Source organism: Monodelphis domestica, chromosome 2 (genome assembly GCF_027887165.1).
Source record: "Monodelphis domestica isolate mMonDom1 chromosome 2, mMonDom1.pri, whole genome shotgun sequence".
NCBI classification, from domain to species: domain Eukaryota; kingdom Metazoa; phylum Chordata; class Mammalia; order Didelphimorphia; family Didelphidae; genus Monodelphis; species Monodelphis domestica.
Genome location: NC_077228.1, coordinates 74,941,528 through 74,961,271, shown reverse-complemented (window position 1 = coordinate 74,961,271; position 19,744 = coordinate 74,941,528). Strand labels below are relative to the sequence as shown.

Genomic DNA, 19,744 nt, shown 5'->3' with positions numbered 1-19,744 from the left:
TGTGGAGAGTTGCAGTTAGCAGCTACAGAGGGGTAAGTTATCATGTATTCTGCAAACTTTTAGAATGGAAATATGGATTTGTGAGCACTTAGAACAGAGATAGATTGCTAAGAGACATCATGGACATTGACATGGACATTGCAAAAGAGAAATCATGAAAAAATAGTCCTACTTTCTCTTTTCAACAAAATTTCTAGACTTTCAATATGACCTTGTGCAAGTCATTTAACTTCTTTGGGCCTCAGTTTCCTCATTTGTAAAAGTAGAAACCTGAACTAAATAACCGTTGAGACCCTTTCCAGCTTTCCAGCTTTAGATCTATGACTCTTGCTGAAGTAATAAGAGGATAATGTCCAGATCAAGGGGAATAAGAGTCCCACTGGAATCTTAACAGATTACATCATATCTGAGACATTATTGCTTACTCTGGATACCACATCTACAGGGAAGCATTGACTAGAGTTCATCTAGAACAGGATGGTGTAAACCTAAAATTTCTCAGACTTATGAATGTTGGACATTTCCCCATTGGGGAATCTTCTACTTGAAAAATTCCCTAGCAGATGGTGAGAACTCTACTTGAGTGTGGGGGCTCCTAGCTATGGGAGTGTCCCTGCTCCACCCTACTTAAGACTGCTTTAGGACAGAAAACTGCTTGCTAAACAATGAAAGTACTTTGATCCATGCTTATGGAAGGGACAGGAAGTTCTTTGAGTCATGACTGTTTTAGAATTGATACAATGGGATGCTAGGTACCCATATAGGTGGGGCAACTTGTAAACTACCTAAACCTAAAAGGGTGATAACTTATTCAGAGGTTTTTTCTTAATGAAATTTGTTGACACAGAAGCATTTTTTTCTGACTTACTAAAGAGATTAAAACTACTCAGCTGTGAATTCAAAATGGGCAGTCCTTTAGAAACATCTTCAGTGATTGGTAGATGTAAGGACTTAGGGGAGGTGACAGAGGAAATTTTGCCCTTAAAAATAAGAGCTTGGATCTCATTCAGGGATCTCGATTTCTGACTCTCATTCTGAAGGAGAGCTCCTTGAGGAGCTCCTCTGAGGGGCTCTGTCCCTCTGTGGTAGGAGCTCTGGAGGCTCTTGAGAGAGGCCCTTTGAAACAATCTCTGGCTGAAAGACTCTTTGAGGAAGGATGCTGGCTTGGTGTCACTAGTATCCTTGTTTAGTCAGACCTTGTGGTGAGTGCTAAAAAACTGACTGATTTCTCTTTTAAGACTCAGGTCTAGGCCATATTGGCTTGAGGCCCTTCATACTTATTCCTTTCTTACTCTCTCTCTCTCTCTCTCTCTCTCTTTGATTACTCATTGTATTGTTAATTAAAATCTCTATAAAACCCAATTGACTTGGGTATTTGAATAATTGGGAATATTTCCCTGGCGACCACCTTATATTTGATTTTAAACCCAAGACACTGTAGTGAAACATATTTCTGCAGTCAAATTTACTCACTGTCTCTTATATCTATCACAATTTATATCTTCCACTATTTTAATCACTACAGTTTAAGACCTCAACCATTTTAAATCTCACAATGGCAAAGATAGGAGATTCTCTGAAATTTAAGGGAGTCTATACATCATGAAGTGACTTTTTGATCACCTACAGATTTTTCTACCTATGAGGAGCCCCAACAGCCTTTTTGACCTTTCCTCAGCCTTTGACCATTCTCTCCTTTTGGATAACTTACGTCCTTTGTATTTTGGTAACACTGCTCTCTGGGGTTATTTACTATCTGTATAACACCCCCCCCCCAAATAAAAAGACATTAGAAATGGCTTTCCATTTCTATGGCCCTTATCCAACAACTAATACAACTAGTATTAAAGGGATATATCCAAAATTCTCAGTGAAACTAGTCTCAAATTACTCTTATCTAGCCCAGCTGACATGACCCAGCCTGACTCTGGGGTCCTTTGAAGTTCTAGACTAAAAAATATTTTCCATTCACTCTTCATATTTCTTAGACTAAAATAGGTTCTGTAGAGGTAGGCATGACAGAAACAGCAAAAATAAGACGTCTTATGATTTGAGGGAGAAGGTCTAACTCATTAGACAGTCAGTTTTGTATCCTATTTAATCCAAACTTCTACTTGTAAAACTCTAGCGTTGCTATTGTGGGAGTTGTGAACTGATCCAATCATTCTGGACAGAGATTTGGAACTATGCCCAAAGGGCTTTAAAACTGGGTATACGTTTTGATACAGCAATTCCACTACTAGGTCTGTATCCAAAAGAGATTTAAAAAAAGGGGGGGGAAGGATCTATTCGTACAAAAATATTTACAGCAACTCTTTTTGAGGTGGCAAAGAATTGGAAACCATGGGGATGTGCACCAATTGGGGAATGGCTGAACAAGTTGTAGAGTGTGATAGTGATGGAATGCTATTGTGCTATAAGAAATGATGAGTAGGATGATTTCAGAAAAAGCTGAAAAGACCTACATGAACTGATCCAGAGTGAAGTGAGCAGAACCAGGAGAACACAGTACATAGTAACAGTAATGCTATATGACAAACAATTGTGAATAATTCCAATGTTCTTAGCAGTACAATGATCTAAGACAATTCCCGAGGACTTATGATGAAAAATGCCATTTTCCTCCAAAGAAAAGAACTTGATGAAACAGAGAAGGTCTGAATGTAGCCTGAAACATACTATAGTTCACTTCCTTTATTTTGTCTACCTTTTTTTTAAGTTCTCTTCAATAAAATTAGTAGTATGGAAAAATGTTCTACATTTTTATACATATAAAATCTAGATCAGACTATAAGCCATCTAAGAGAGGAGGATAAGGAGGGAACAAGAGAGAGGGAGAACTTGACTCAATTTTTAAAAAACTAAGGTAAAAATTGTTTTTATATATAATTGAAAAAAGCATTACCAAAAATACAAGATTCTAGCATTGTATTTGCAGCTGGCATCAGGGTTAGGCAACCTCAGATTATATTTAGGTGTTTAACTAATGGTCCGTAAGGGGACCTGAACTTTATTACATTCCTCTGAGGAATTAGAAAGAGGAAGGAGAGAGGAACAGTTTGACTCCTTGGTTATTTGCTCAGTTGGCTTTGTGAAGGTACACTGACCTTGATAAAGCCTCCCTGGAGTATGTTCCGTCGTCCTCTTCCATTTTCTATTTTCCAGCTTATAAAATACAGCCTCGTAAAGAAAAGAGGAGAAAGCAGCATTCAACAGATTTTTTTAGACATAGCCAATGCAAGAGTGTTTTGCTTGATGATTTTGATTTGTTATAAGGATTTCATCTTTTGTTTTTCATCTTTCCAAAATTGGGAAGGGGTGGAAGAAAGAGAAAGCAAAGTTAAGTGACAAGAGAAGATAGAAGGCAGACAGGGGGTAGTTTCTTGGACTTTCCAGGCAGGGCTTCACTTCAACTTCATTTCAGTCATTTTGCATTCAATTATAGTTTGAAAAATCCCTAAGATTCCCACAGTCTCAGCTGATAATGGGATGTAGAGTCTTATAACTTTCATTGATAGGATTTTCTCCCTTATATCTCTTCTCAATTGCTGATGCTGTAATTGAAACCCTTCTTTTATTGAGCTGTCAGTAGAAATAGAAAATAGCTTCTCACTGTTCACAATATCCCTTCCAGCATGTATGTTGCATCTATCGCTTTAGCCCTGGGATCTTTTCTAGATAATAGAAGAATGTAGCAAAAGGAGGGCTGCCTACAGTGGTCAACCTTTAGTTGGAACAAAATTTAAGTGTGTCTGTGTCAGGGTACAAATGGATCCAGGATATGACAGTTGGGAATTTGGGACCAGGAGCAAAAAAAAAAGCAGTCACAACAAATACCAGGCAGAGGAATAGACTGAGCCTAGAAATTACCTGGAGCTACTGAGCACTGGATTTTGAGTCAGGAAAATCTGAGTTCAAGTTCAGCCTTGGACATTTTCTATCTCTGTGATTCTGGGTAAGTTATTTAACCTTGTTTGCCTCAATTGCTCATCTATAAAATGAGTTGGAGAAAGAAATGGCAAACCACTCTAGTATCTTTACCAAGAAAACCCCAAATGGGGTCACAAAGAGTCAGACATGACTAAAACAACTGAACAGCAAAAAAACCAGAGAGCTGGGTGCCTAGAAACCAATAAATGATTCCCAGAAGGTAAAAGGCAGGCCACATAAGTCAGAGCAAGTGTCAGGCTAGAGCTAGAACTATGATGAGGCAACAGGGGCTTTTCCCCAGGCTACTAAAATTTAGATGGTACTAACAGTACTATTCAGAGGGTTCTTTCTCCTTCTCAATACCCACGTGCCAGGGACACACACTTCTTACCTTCGTCCCAGATGCAAAAGTCTCTAATTATAGTTCAAGTACAGGAAATAGGTGAAATGTTGGGTAAAAAATATTGGCAAACAGAGAGTCCCCAGAAACTGAATAGGTAGAACAAGGCAGGTGGTTATGAACTCAGATTCAAACAAGCAATCTTCCACCACTTACAATGATGATAATAATAACTCCCTCAAAGTCCAATCTTATCAGTGTCAAAAACCAGCTTGGCAGAAGGGACTTGAGGAAGCTATCGAATGTCTCCAGAAAAGCCCTAGAAAATTACAACAATATCTAAAACTATTTTATACAATAGAAGGTTTAAGCATCATCTTGCCCAACTAAAGGGGAAAAATCAACAAAGAAACTGGAAAACAATTATATCAGAAATTCTGGATTCTCATATTCAGCAATAGAAAGCAATAGTTAAAAGATTAAAGGATTCCAGGAGTCAAAGAAGCACAAAGAACATAACAATTCAAGATCAATCAAAAATTTCATTTCAGAGGATTGAGAAGTAAAGAAATGAGGGACAAGACAGGACTCCTGAAGAAGATGGGTGTAAAAAATTTATGATTATGTATATAGTCATTCAAAGTTCAAGTTCGAGTGTCTTCATAAAATCCTGAAGGCATATATGAATTAGGCTATTTAAGGAGAGAAGGCAGCAAGTGGAGTAGTAAATATAACACCGGACCTGGAGTCAGGAAGATCTGAATTCAAATCCATCTACACATACTAGTTGTGTGACCTTGGGTAAACCACTTAACTTTGCCTCAGTTTCCTCATCTGTAAAATGAGCTGAAAATGGAAATGGCAAACCGCTCTAGTATCTTTGCCAAGAAAATGAGTTCATCTGGGAGAACACTGTACACAATAGCAGCAATATTGGACAATGATTATGTGTGACAACTTGGCTACTCTCCACAATGCACTGATCAGGCACAATCCTGAAAGACTTATAACTGAAAATGCTATCCACCTCCAGAGGAAGAATTATTAGAGTGGTCTTTGGGGTTTTGGTTATGTAGGAGTGTGCCCTTACAACAACGACCCATATGGAAGTGTGTTTTGTGTGACAATAAAAATGTGCTCATGAAGAGTTGGACAACTGAAATGACTGAAAAACAACAAGCTCTAAGAGATAGGTGGGACTAAGCATAGAATAATTCATTGCAAATGAAAAAGTCATGGAAATCAGGCTGACCTCTGTCATGGGACAACTTAGTCCCTGGTGGTCTTTCATTCTCTTTGCCAGAGTGTTGACTCTCATGATCACCCGCAGATTTTGCTACCCATGAGATTTCCCCAAAGTATTTTTGTTCCCTCTGCAGCCTTTGACCACTTGGATAATTGACTCATCTTCATTTTTTCCAACCCTGTTCTCTTTGAGGTCCTGTCCTATATGCTGAACTGCCCCATAGATTGTTTTGCTGATCTGTGATCCATATCCAGTCACTCAATAGTAAGTGTACATCAAGGCTCTCTCCTTGACCCTCTTTCATTCTCTTTCCACCTTTTCTCACATGGTGACCCTATTCCTTCCTATTGGTTTAATTATCATCCCCATGTTGATGACTTTCAGATCTATCTACCTAGTCTAGTCTCTTTTCTTAGCTCAAATCATGCATCTTCAATTGCCTTTTGGACATTTCAAACCAGTTGTCTTATAGGTATCTTTAACATAACTTGAACAAAACAGAATGCATCCCCCTCTACCCCCTATCAAAAAAATCAACCAACCAATATTCTGAACTTTTCTATTTAGTTATTTTTAACCCTTACTTTCCATCTTAGAATCAGATATATTCTAGTCACGTGACCTTGAGTAATTCACTTAACCCTAATTGCCTAGCCTTTACCACTCTTTTGTGTTAGAACCATAACTTTAGTAGTGATTCTAACACAGAATGTAAAAGGAAGGAAGGAAGGAAGGAAGGAAGGAAGGAAGGAAGGAAGGAAGGAAGGAAGGAAGGAAGGAAGGAAGGAAGGAAGGAAGGAAGGAAGGAAGGAAGGAAGGAAGGAAGGAAAGAAGAAAAAAATTGAACTTGCAACTTGGAGGTTGGGAATGAATGTGAGAGGATTAGCTATTTATTATGATTTCTTGTGATGTACCTGGTATTTCTATTTTAAGTATATTGTATATTTTACTATTACAAACTGAGGCCATTGAATGTTTGGTCTTTTTGGGGACCAGTGTTGAGCAGGAAAATGAGGGCATGAAGCAGCCTGAATCAAGATTTAGTAGTCTCGGGGTGGCTAGGACATCCACACCTCTAAACCCAGGGAAAGAAAATTGAAATAGGAGAGGAAGCAGGGGACAGAGTGTCTACCTCTTGTAGTAGGACGGCTCATGTTAATTTCTGGTTCAGGAGCCCAGACGTCTTCTCATTTGTGAATACAGACCCTGGAAAACCACCTGCCATCAGCTAGACTAGAATGATAGAAGGATCCTGGGAGAGTGATGAATGTAAGTATCATAATACAGGGCCCCAGGCTTCTTACATGGAACATACATGTTTTTTTAATGCCAGTGAAAGGAATTTCATTATATTATTAATTACTTGATTGCCTCACTTATTATTACTATTAAAATTGTTCCCGTGCTTTCTCTGCAGCTCTTTTAATAGAGGCTGCCTGGAACAATAAACAACATTTATGTAATCAGCATAAGAACATTAACTTTGCATAAATATAAAATGAAGGAATGATCTCTCATTAGCTAAAAGAGGTCATACAGAGTTATAGTCTTGTTGAAAGTAATCTGCTCTGATTAGAATGTAAATAAACTTGCTAAGATGCAAATATGAAAATAGCTAAATTCCCTAAGAATCTCAATCAGAAAACATAGCCGCCAGTTCTTGTGAGTCCTGTAAGCTCATGCCAAGAAGAGAAAAAGGAGAATTTTTCTTTGCCAACTATTTTCAAGTTAGATAGCTTTGTGGGTCAAATTAACATTCTTAGTCATTCAATAGAAAAATTGGGATGCTTGCCATTGATACTTTATTCATTTTTAAAAGTGTAACCTTAATGTCCTGAACCCTATTCATAATATACTTTCTTGTACGATTCCTGAATGGGTACCAATTTAAAGGTGCTTCTCACAAATTTACTTTAGGGAATAGTCACTAAGCCATTCCCAAGGAAGAGAGTTCAGGCGACAGCAAGGTTTCTTTGTTTTTTTTCAGAGGTATGCTCTCTTCAATTTCCTTTATCAATTTTTGACCTGAGAAATGGAAATGAAGTTGACCATGGTAGAGAGATAAAAGAGCATGACTGGGGCATGTTAGTGCCAAATACTCTCTTATGATTGGGGCACCAATAAGTCCATACATACCTATAATTGTGGATAGATAAATGGTGACCCCCATGAATAGGTGGGTGAAGATTATACCTCTGGTGATCAAAGAGACCTCAGAAATCATCTCATCCATTTTACAGATGAGGAAACAAAGGCAGGTGATTTGCCCACTGTCACATGGGTATTAAATATAAGAAGTGAATTGTAAGCCCACGTCATTTGACTTCAGAGGCATTGCTCTATAAAGAAAGATGACTCATCTAATCATTTTTCATCCCTCATTCCCTTCTTGATCCCTTCTGTATGTTATATCTGAGCCTGCTGGCATAGAATTGTGGGAGTACTATTCAGCTAAAGATATGAGCACAGTATTTAAAGAATACCTCTCTGAAGTGTGTGTGTGTGTGTGTGTGTATGTGTGGTGTGTGTGTGTGTGTGTGAATGATTAATGAAGTAGGACATTTAAAAGACCAGCCTAGATCAGTATTGTATGATGGAAAGAGCATGGGAGTAGTAGGAATCAGTAGACAAAGGGTTCTAATTTTGCTCATGCCAATATATGTTGCGTCTGCTTCTTTGTTGATTGACCCTCACCAAAATGGTATTCTTCATATTTACCCCATTTCATGGATTTTCTTACTTAAATATATGGTCTTGATATATACTCCTGCTCGATATCCCAACCCAGACTTGCATCTAATTCTGAAGAAAGTATAACACTTTATTGTTATATTTCAATTAAAGATCACAACATACCACATATATTTTTCAAGCCAGATGGAGATCCTTTATTTAAAATTATTGATGCACTTGGCTGTAGCCCCCAGTACTCTGTACATTTGTTTATAGCCATCTGAGGCCATTCATGAAAATAATTTTAAATTTAATAAAAATAATAAAGTAATAAAAAATAAACATATGGTTTATTTTGCTCCTTTTTTGGGGTATGACTGGACCTTTCTGCTGATTTTCTTCCTTTGCCTCATGGGATCCATTTTTGTAGATCTCTGTGGGCAGCCTTCTTCCAGATTTAAGAACTTTCCATCAGATCTGTTTTTTAAAGGTCCTTGTAAGATGCATCATTAGATACATTCCATCCTTTGCCAAAAAGGAATGTTGCAAACTGAATTTTCAACCTTTTCTTCTTCAAACTCTTTTCACCATTCTTTTATGTTCTAGCAGCAAGTCTAGGTCTCAGCTGCATCTCATGTCACTTCACTTTTGACATGTTAAGAAAGGCTTGGGAAAGCCTAGACTATTTCTTCTACTTTCCACCCAGTCTCCATTTAGGAAAGACTCTTTCCAATGTGGTCTCCCCCGGCCTTAGCCTAAATTTCAGCTTGGGTTCCAGCTTTATTTTATGTTAGAGGATAGTGTCATCCTCTGGTCTCATCAGGAGTGAGTTGCATTCTTGGCTTCCTGCTCCAGATATGACAAAGAGACTTTCGAGGCTTATCAGACCTGCTGGCTACCCCTCCATTTCTGGTGATTGACATGGTCTCGAATGGAATCTAGGAGGCAATGCTAAGGAAGTCTAGGTCAAAACTGTGAGGGCTTTAGGGGCACGGGTGATCTTTTCATTATTATTGATAATGGATGGCAAATATTTCAGGAGAGAAAAGCAAATTTGGAAAGAGAGTAGTCGGTGAAAGAGAGTAGAAGATGGTATCTGAGAATGGAATTGATATTTTTTGGACCTCTTAGCCAGAGTTGGAATATATCTAACAAGGAATGATAAAACCATACTTACCAACAGGTTTTGAAGAGTTTATATATAAACTCTTCAAAGCCTATATACTCAATATACTCAAACAAGATATGCTCAGGTGACAAAATTAGAGAGCAGAGGGAAAGGAATAGTGGAAGGTACAAGAGGAAATCTCAAAAGAGGCAGAAACAGCAGGAACATTGTCATCAGAATATTCTATAAAGTCCTTCACCAGAAGAAAAGAAAAAACGAGCCCAGGATATAGATCACAAAACCAGCATGTAGGTAGTGATGGAGAGCTTCAGGTATCTGGATCTCTGCTTGAGCTCTCATTGATAAAAAGCAGATCTGCTCATCTTTTTTGGCTTTGAGTCATTATTATGGTCTCTTTCAATAAATACAGAGGAATCAGTGAGAGACCTGGACCTACTATGCTAGACCTAATTCTGAACAAGGTGTTAAGTAACTAGGAAGTGTCCGAGGTAATTTTTGAACTCAGAACCTCCCATCTCCAGGCTTGGCTCTCTGTTCACTGAAAAAGAACTCCATCTGTCTCAAAGGTCAATATCCCCTAGAAAGAGAGTCTGTCTGTCTATCTATCTATCTATCTATCTATCTATCTATCTATCTATCTATCTATCTATCTATCTATCTGTCTGTCTATCTATTTTAAGAATACCTGTTCTCCAATCCAGAAACCGCCTAAAGCTGTCATCTCAATGTAGCCCCCATGGCGTGTAAACTTCATCACTAAAGATCTATCTCATGCATATAAGAGTGTACACTGTATACCATTGGCTGCTGACAGCCATCCATGTGTAGACATGTATGTATATGTGCACAGATGAACATGTAGAGACTGTATGTCTATGCATATATGTATATACACATATACAGAGACCATGACTATGCATAGATATATACATGAAGATGTACACATAGAGACTACTATATCTATGTATGTATATACACACAATAAAATAAAGACCATGGCATCTATGTATGCACACATATACACATGCATGTAGATTCCATGGTGTTTGTGTCTGTGTACATGTACATATACACACATGTAGAGCCTGTGATGCCTATGTTTATATACACAAACATGCACACAGAGAACTCATGGTATACACATATTAAATGCACACATATGCATGTAGAGTATGCTATCTATGGCTACATATACAGATACATACATACATGTGGAGTTTATGATGTCTGTGTCTAAATATACATAGATACACCTGTGTGTAGATTCTATGATGTCTACATATATAGATACACATACATGTGGAGCCTATGATGTCTATGTATATACACATCTAGATACATAAAGACTATACTTCCTATATGTACACATACACATGTCAGCTCAAGATATATATGTAAAGCATATTATGTCTATGTGTATACACATACTTACACTAAAGATGATGCTACCTATGCATTTATATACACATATATGTAGTACACATCGGTCTATACATGCACACATGTAGATATTGTGTCTATATGTGTATATATACTCATATATGCACACATGTGTGCACATAGAGACTATGATGTATATTAATATATAGCATGCACACATGCATGTATGTATACACATACATACAAAATGTAGAGACTACCATGTGTGTATGTATAATATACATGCATGTATATATGTACATAGAGACTACTCTGTCTATATATATATATATACACACATAGAGACTACATCTATGTATATATATATATATATATACATGCCCACATATATACGCATAGAGGTATTTAAATACGGTGATACACATACATGTACATGCATGTAGAGGCTATGATGTCTGTGTATTTGTATATGTATATGTGTGTATGTATAGACACATTCACACATACCTATCGAGACCATTATGTCTGAACACTTATCCAAGAGACACTGATTTGGGCGTAAAATGAGAATACTAGAATAAAAAGAACTGGGCTTGCACCCTGGCACCACATATTGCTTGAAGAAAATTAGCTCCTCTTTTTGAGCCTAAGTTTCCTCATCTGTAAAATGGGAAGAACCATCGTTTTCTCACCTACCTCAGGGGTTTTTGTCAGGAAAGAGGTTTGTAAACATAGTGTGCTATATGCATGTGAATTCCTGTGGATGTGTTAAACATGCATGCATGTATATGTACATAAATATACACATGCTACATATAGCCTCATATGGTTGGGTAAACGATAAAAGACTTTTCCCTTCCCTGACCCTGAACATGTACTGTTGCTTTCCTTTGGAACTAACCAGGACTTCTTTTTCTCTAGAAGACACGGGAAAATGTGCACAGCGGGACTGGAGAGGCATCAAATTTTTAGTGTTTCTCTGTCCAATTCATGCTGGTTCCTCCCATGCCAGGCTGTAAACATCTACCTCTAACTGCGCCAAGGTCTACGTACTCAGTTTTTTTTTTAGACTTTCCTTTAAATAATGGATATTTGTTGATATCTTTATACTCTCTCAAATTCCAAGCCAACAAGGTGTAGATTTAGTTTCCCAAGGTTTGCTAACACAGCCTAAGCTCACATGGATCATGGAATACATGCAATGAAAGAAAAGCTGAAACCGTGGATGAAACAATGAGGGGAGCTCAGAAGGGTATTAGATCAAGCTCTTCAGGTCCTGGCATCCCAGATCGAGAAGTAGAGGAGACTTCAGGAACCATGTGGTAGAACCCCCTGATTTTATAGATGGGGAAACTGCGGTGCCTAGGGCTTTAGTGACTTATCCAAAATCACAGAGTTTTAAAATCTTACAGATAAAATTTGAAATCAAATCAAATCAAGTCAAAAGTCAAGTTGACAAGCATTTATTTTTTTAATTAAAAAAATTTCCCTTTGTTAATGTTTATTTATTTAATTAATTCATTTAGAATATTTTCCCATGGTTACAAGATTCATGTTCTTTCCCTGCCCTCCTCCCACCTCCTCCCATAGCCCATGTGCAATTCCTCTGGGTTTTACATGTGGCATTGATCAAGACCTATTTCCATATTATTGATATTTGCACTAGGGTGATCGTTTAGAGTCTATATCCCCAGTCATATCCCCATTGACTCATTCGACAAGCATTTATTAAGCACTGATGATACACAGACAGGCAAATGGTGACCATACTCAAAGATCTCCCATTCTGAAAGGAGATAGTATGCAAACAATTCTGTACAAACAAGAACTATCCAAGGTTAATTGGAGATTAATAATAAGGGGAAGAAACTAGGCTTACGGGGATTTGGGAAAGGTTTCTTATAGAAGATAAGCTCATAGCTGAGACTTTAAGGAAGCCAGAAAAACCAAGTGTTGGAGAAAGGGATAGAGAGAATTCCAGGCAAGAGAGCTGGTAGTAAAAATGTAATGAGTTGGAGGAGCTTCTTTTGTGAGAAATTTCAAGGAGATCAGTGTCACTGGATTGTGGAATAAGTAGCAGGTGGGGAGGAGTAAGATATAAGAAACCTAGAAAGATATGTCACATCTCATGAAGGGCTTTAAAAACCAAGCAGAAAATTTTGTATTTGACCTTGAAGATCATATATAACCTGCAAGTATGTATACATATACCTATAAATAAATATATCTATGATATAAATTATTTCTATAACATATACATAATATAAATGTTACTTTTATTTTTATTTTTAATTTATTTTAAAATTATTTTAGTGTTGTTATTATTATTTTATATATTAAAATATATTATTTTTTATTTATTATTTATAGGGGCAGTTAGGTGGCTCAGTGGATAAAGAGCCAGACCTGGGGAAGGGAGGTCCAGGGTTCAAATCTGGCCGGTTCAAATCCAATGCTTAAAAACTGTGTGAATTTGGGGAGGTTTCTTCAACTCTTGCAATCTCAGTTTCCTCTTCTGTGAAAAGAGGACATCAGCATCTGTAGCATCTACTTTACTAGTAATTTTAAGCCTCAAATTATATACCTTACAGAGGTAGCTATGGCTCAGTGGATAGAGAGAGCACTGGGTCTTCAGTCCAGCTGTAGACATTTCCTAGCTGTGTGACCTTGGACAAGTCACTCATCCTCTGTGTGCCTGACAAAAAGATCCCCTGGAGAAGGAAATGGCCAGCCATCCCAGGATCCTTACCAAGAAAACCCTATGGATAGCTATGGTCCATCGGGTCACAAAAAGTTGGAAATGACTGAAGAACAACAAAACCCTTTGGAAATGTTAAAGGACCAGCTTTCTGTTGTTATCAGCATCATCATTTGGTAATGACTTTTCCTTCAAATTATGGAACCATCAAAACTGTTAAGTCCCTGGGAGTTACTTTTTCACACCATGTCCATATTTGCTTTGAAGGAAATCCAGGCTCTCTGTTTCCCAAAGTCATTCTCTCCCTGGAGGGAACATTCTGTTGATAATCACAGTGGGTCACTCATTTTTGTCCTTTCCATTAAAGGAGATGGTTTTCTCCCTTCATTTCTGAACTAGAAAAGCTGAAAAACCTCCTAAGAGGGGCTCTTTGTCTGCCCCCCCCCTTCATGCCCTTTCCTTATTTTGCCACTTGCTGGTATTTGTTAAGCATAAAGACTCCCAGGCGGCACTTGGGATAAAAACAGTCCTAGTAAAGTAATGTTAAAAATCTCTGCTGAAGAAATGCTGGCATTCACAAGCTGCTTGGATCTCTTAAATGTTTGCTGTTGTTGCGGAATCATTTTCAGTCATGTCCAACTCTTCATGACCCCGTTTGGGGTTTTCTTGACAAAGATGCTGGTGTGTTTTGTAGCTTCCTTCTCTAGTTAATCTTTTAGATGAGGAAACTGAGGCAAATAGGGGGAAGGGACTGGCCCAGGGTCACACAGCTCAGAAGGCTTCCTGATTCCAGGCATGGAGCATTATCCACTTCACCTCCTAGCTGCCCCTGAAAAATGTATGTGTCGTATTCCTGCCTTGCCTATTCAGTTAAGAATGACCAGGAAAAAATAAAGACCTTTTTTGGAGAATCAGCAAGAAGGAATACGATGGGAGTGAGGAGATCCATCCGTGTGCTGCCAAGAGATCCGTGTGTTGTCAAGAGGAATTGAATCCACCATTATCAACCACAGAGTATCAGGAAACAGTAAAGCTATCTGGGATACTAATGTGAAGAGTAGTGCAGCCTTTGGTATAGCTTGCCAAAAGATCCACCACCACATGAGGGTGGAGTCAAGTTCTTTCTTGAATTAGGGTTCTGGGAATGCAAAGCCTAAAACACCTAATCTCCCTTCACTGAAAGCGAATTAGGAGGAACACTTCCACACCCACCAGATCCCTTGGCTTTTCCTCTTAGATTTTTTGATCTTTCATTGTTTCCCTGGAGTAGAGACCATAAATGGTAGGGATAGAGACTCGACCTGTGATTTTGTTAGTAAAAAATTGAGAAAATTCTCTCGACAATTCAAATTTAACATCTAGTCTCTAATTTATGGGCACAGTGGATTGAATGCCAAGCCTGGAGTCAGGGAGATCTGAGTTCAAATTTGACTTCAGACAATAGTAAGTCATACCCCTTTACCTGAGTTTCCTCATCTGTAAAATTAGTTGAAGGAAATGACAAGCCACTCCAATGTGTCCTTTTCATTAAAGGAGATGGTTTTCTCCCTTCGTTCCTGAACCAGAAAAGAAAACCCCAACTGGGGTCAATGAAGAGTCAGACATGACTCAAAATGAGTGAACAGCAACAACTCTAACTTGTATATATATAATGTGTATTTTTATTTACATAAATAAAAATATTTATATATGTATATATTATGTATATATGTATATAATACATTAGATATGTATTTTGTTTATAGAAATATTTATTTATATGTAAATGTATATATAGATATAAATATTTATATAAATAAAATAGTTCTATGTGTATATTATATGTAGATAATATATTATATGTACATATAAAAGTTAGAGTTGTTGCTGTTCACTCATTTTGAGTCATGCCCGACTCTTCATTGACCCTTTAATGGAAAGGACAAATTTGAGTTTATATATATATACAACAAAATGAAATAGATAGTTATTTCTGAGCGTGTAATATTGATTTGATTCTGGATAACTAATGGATCAAGGTTTACCTACCCTTCCTCCCTATACCTCCCATTTCCTCCCCTCTTCAAAAGCTTTTCAGCTTTCCCCTCCCCCCTTTCTTCAGTTTCACTCAGTGTGAACTATGATGCTTTAGAGAAAATACTCTTTACTCTTCTTTTACTCAAGTAAGGGTTTATTTGCGGAAGACAGGACAAGGATGGAGGATAAGGTAAGAGGGATAGGTTTCCCTATTCTCTAAAATGAGGGTTAGGAGGATATTGGGGATATGTGAATCAAAGTCAGTCAGAGAGATTTGAGGACAACTGTCTGTCTTCTTTCTTCTTCTGCCAACCAGCCAGCCAGGTAACCTTCAACTTGATTAATTCAAGTCCAGAAACACTATTAGCTTCTTCACCACCATCAGCCACACCAGCCCAAGCCTCAGCTTCTTCTTCTCCACTCTGTCAAGAGCCAAAGGTTCAGTCCCCCAGTTCAGCTGTCGGCTTAGCTCCAACTGTTTTTTCCAGTAACATTCCAAAATGGAATGTTCCTTTTGACTGACAGATGATGTCCTTTGCATGCATGTATATTCTCTCTTTTACAAAACTCAGAATTGTTCTAGAGCCCTGATAGGTTAAGAGACTTCTATTTCAGGCAGGACTTAAACTCGAGTCTTCCTGCAATCTCTATGCATGTTTCTCCTCTTATAATAGATAGTAAGAAACATAAATTTGAGCAGCTACTTGGTGAAGAAAGGAAGCCTAATGAAGATATTACAATGAAAAGAGCACAGGCTGGGGATTTAAAGGATCTGAGTTCAAATTTTGCCTCTACTGCTTTCTAGCAGTGTTACCATAGGCAAGTCACAATCTCTCTGAGCCTGAGTTTTTCTCATCTGTAAAATTGGGGTACTCATTTCTATATTATTCATCTCCAAATGGTGCTTGGAATATCAAATGAGATGAGGTACATCAAATGTTTGGCAAATTTTAAAGCACTACATAAATGTTAATTAATGACATTGGTAATAATAGCTAATGTTAGAGGGCTTTACGTACTTTAAGTAAAGTACTATCTTGTTTTTATTGACAGTTATTCTTAACATAGTTGTTATCTATTAAAAGGTAAAAAGACTGTGATGTATTGAGTATAAAGAACCACCAGTGGAACAATATGAAGGGAAGTGAAACTCCTTTACTAAAATGGGATCAAGAGCCACAGATGTGACCATGCATTACATGGTCACATTACCAAGACTTACTGAGATCTCTTTTCATCTCTGCTTGCTCTGAGGTCCACTGTCCTTTGTTTTGAACCCCCTTGGAAGAGGAGCAGCTGATACCTTTAAGACAAGAATTTTCTTAAAGGAGACCCCATAGGAAGGACGTTGAATCAGCTGTCATCTGCACTCCAGATATTCATCTCTGGAGACGATAACATTTGCGTGGCTTTTGAAGAATTGATAGGGCTTTAACTGCAGAAGATGGAGATAAAGGGTTAATATTCACCATCGTGGAGAAATATAGAAACCAAAATGCTCTGCAGGTCATCTTGCCTAGATGTCTTTCAAGCACCTCATTGTGTTTAGATCTGAATTTACAATATCTAATATTAAAATGATTTCCCCTCCTTCCTCCTCCTGCTCCCCCAAACTTTAATTCATCCTTCACACTGCTAATAGAATGATTTTCCTTCACTTGCATCTGACTTTGTCACTAGTCAAAAACCTTCAATGGCTCCCTATTGCTTTCCAAGTAAAATTCAAACCCTTTTGCTTAACTGGAGCTGTAAACTGATCTGGCTATTTTAGAAAGGAATTCTGAACCATGCTCCAAAAGTTATTATGCTGTGCTTACCTTTTACCTAGTGACTAGATCTATATCCTACAAGGGATCAGAGAAAGAAGAAAAGGACCCATACATATACAAAAATACTTGTAACATTTCTTTTTTCTGTGAGGGCAAAGAGTTGGAACCTAAAGGAATTTTCATCAATTAGAGAATGGCATGAACAATTATGGCATATAATGTGACAGAAAACTAGTCTGCTGAAAGAAATCATGAAGGGGACAGTTTCAAAGAGCCTGGGAAGACTCCTATGAACTGATGCAGAATGAAGTGAACAGAATAGAAAAACAAATTGTATCATAACAACATTAATATATAGATGACTTTGAAAGATTTAGCAACTCTGATAATTACAATGACCAACTATGATTCATTATAAATTCTACTACCCATCTCCTGACAGAGAGGTGTTGGACTTAGAGTACAAAATGAGCCATGGGTTGTTTTTTTTGCACATGGTCAGTATAGGAATTTGTTTTATCTAACTGTACATGTTTGTAACAGGAGATTTGTTTTTCTTCTTTTTTCACTAGGGAGACGTTGAGGAGTGAGGAAGAGAAACCATCTTTAGTGGTTGAAAAAAGTCTAAAATTGGAGCAGCTGAGTGACTCTGTGCATTGAGAGCCAGACCTAGAGATGGGAGGTCCTGGGTTCAAATGTGACCTTAGACACTTCCTAGCTGTCATTTAACCCCCATTGCCTAACCCTTATCACTCTTCTACCTTGTAACCAATACACAGTATTCATTCTAAGACAAAGGTAAAAAAAATTTTTTTTAAGTCTAAAATATAACATTAAAAACAAACAAACCAAAACCTTTTGCCTAGCATTCAAGGATGCCCACAACTGGGTAACCCTTTTATAGTACTTACTGATTTCTTATTTTACTCCCTTCCATAGTATACTCAAGCCAAATCTGACAATATTCTACACCTCTCTGTTCCCTCCGTCCCCCAATATGTACTGGGCTTTAAATCACCTTGCCTTTGCTGAGGCTCTTTCCTAAGCTTGGAATGCAACTATCCTTGCCGGGAGCTATCAAAGACCTTGCTGTTTGACACAGTTATACATGAAAACCAAGGACTGCAAAGTGGCCCCCAGGAAGGTTGGAAGGTTGGAAACATCCATTGAAACTCCCCTGAGTGGCTTTCCTTATTAACATCCCTTTATTATTGGAATTGCTATGATTATTATTCTTACTTAGCCCCAGGAAAAATAGATGAGAGCAAAGTACGTGCAGGAGTAATACTCATGTCCCATTTTAATTCCCTAGAATATCACCAAAAGATTATAATTACAAAATTAAACCTAAGGATTCTTATGTACCCACTTAGATAGGACCCTCTTTTCTAGGCATAAAAGTTCTGGCAAATTTGTGCTCAGAATTCCCCAACCTAAATATGGGTCATGTTGATTCTACCCTCTGACCCCATGCTTAGCAACAATGTTTTGTTGACTATCTCCTTAGGCTTCGTGTCTGTTCTTAGGTATGCTCTTAGTATGTTAAGAATGCAACTATGCGCCAAGTAGATGTATGACCATGAGGGTATTATAAAATAAAGCCACACCACAGCCAAGGCAGAGCAGGTTTTCCTGTGAAACCTGTGCTGTGGGTTAAATATGAAAGCTGAGTCCCATTCACCAGTCCATTGACACTGTCCCACCTCCAAGACCCCATCCCCTGTGGGAGGTTGGCCCATCCTGCAGCAACTGGCACCCAAACAGGGCCACTTTGCAGTCCCCGGTTTCCACGTGTGACCAAGTCAAACAGTGTGGTCTTTGATGGCTCCCGGCACATCCTCCTCTTTGCTTATTGAACTTATTGAAATTCTTCCAATTCTTTAAAGCCAAAAGCAAGTTCAGCTTCCTCCAGAAAACCTCCCCTGATCCTCTGTCCTTTTCCCTCAAACCTCTCACATAACCTGTTATTTTGTAACTCCCTAATGTATTTATCATATAACTTTGTGTCATCTCTGTCAAACTCCATTTTCTAAGCCCAGAGATGTGGGTCTTTCTCCTTATTGGTATAAATCAAAGCCCTACACCCATGGCAGGGCAGGGCAAAATTGGTGAGAGCAGGAGAGCTCAAGTCTCTGTTAGTTTTCTTCAGATCTGCTTCAAATTGCTGAGGCTCTTCAGACTTTGGGCATTTCTGGTTTTTAACATTGAGAGAGAAGACAGAAAACGCCAACTCCACTTCAGGTCGCTGAAGAAAAAGACTCTGAGAAGAAGCCAACATGAGAGGAGCTAGCAGGCTCTATCCCGGCCTCTCTACCCATTTTGCTATGCTAGAGACTTGAGCAGGACTGGAGCATCTCTCTTTCAGTTGATTGAGTTGCCTCACTTCCAATAGAAGGCTTCTTTATTCTCTATTGTCTGTTATATATCCTCCTGGTGTGCTTTCTCTAATTTCTATTTTGCCATTGAATTAGATCAAAGGGTTTCTCTGCTAATTGCTATGGATGTTCATTGTGGAACTAGTAATTGGTATGAAGGGAGACAAGTCTTGGATATAAAACTTAAG

At 38.1% G+C, this 19,744-nt stretch overlaps 1 long non-coding RNA gene across 2 annotated transcripts in view; it reads left to right on the top strand.

The window, feature by feature from the left end:
* LOC103098006 (uncharacterized) overlaps window positions 1-18,940 on the top strand; it is a 99,442-nt gene extending 80,502 nt beyond the window's left edge. For both annotated transcript variants that reach the window (XR_008915852.1, XR_008915853.1), the window contains exon 3: window positions 17,754-18,940. This is a non-coding gene — a long non-coding RNA (uncharacterized LOC103098006). The remainder of the gene's footprint in view (window positions 1-17,753) is intronic.
* The last annotated feature ends 804 nt before the right edge of the window (window positions 18,941-19,744 follow it).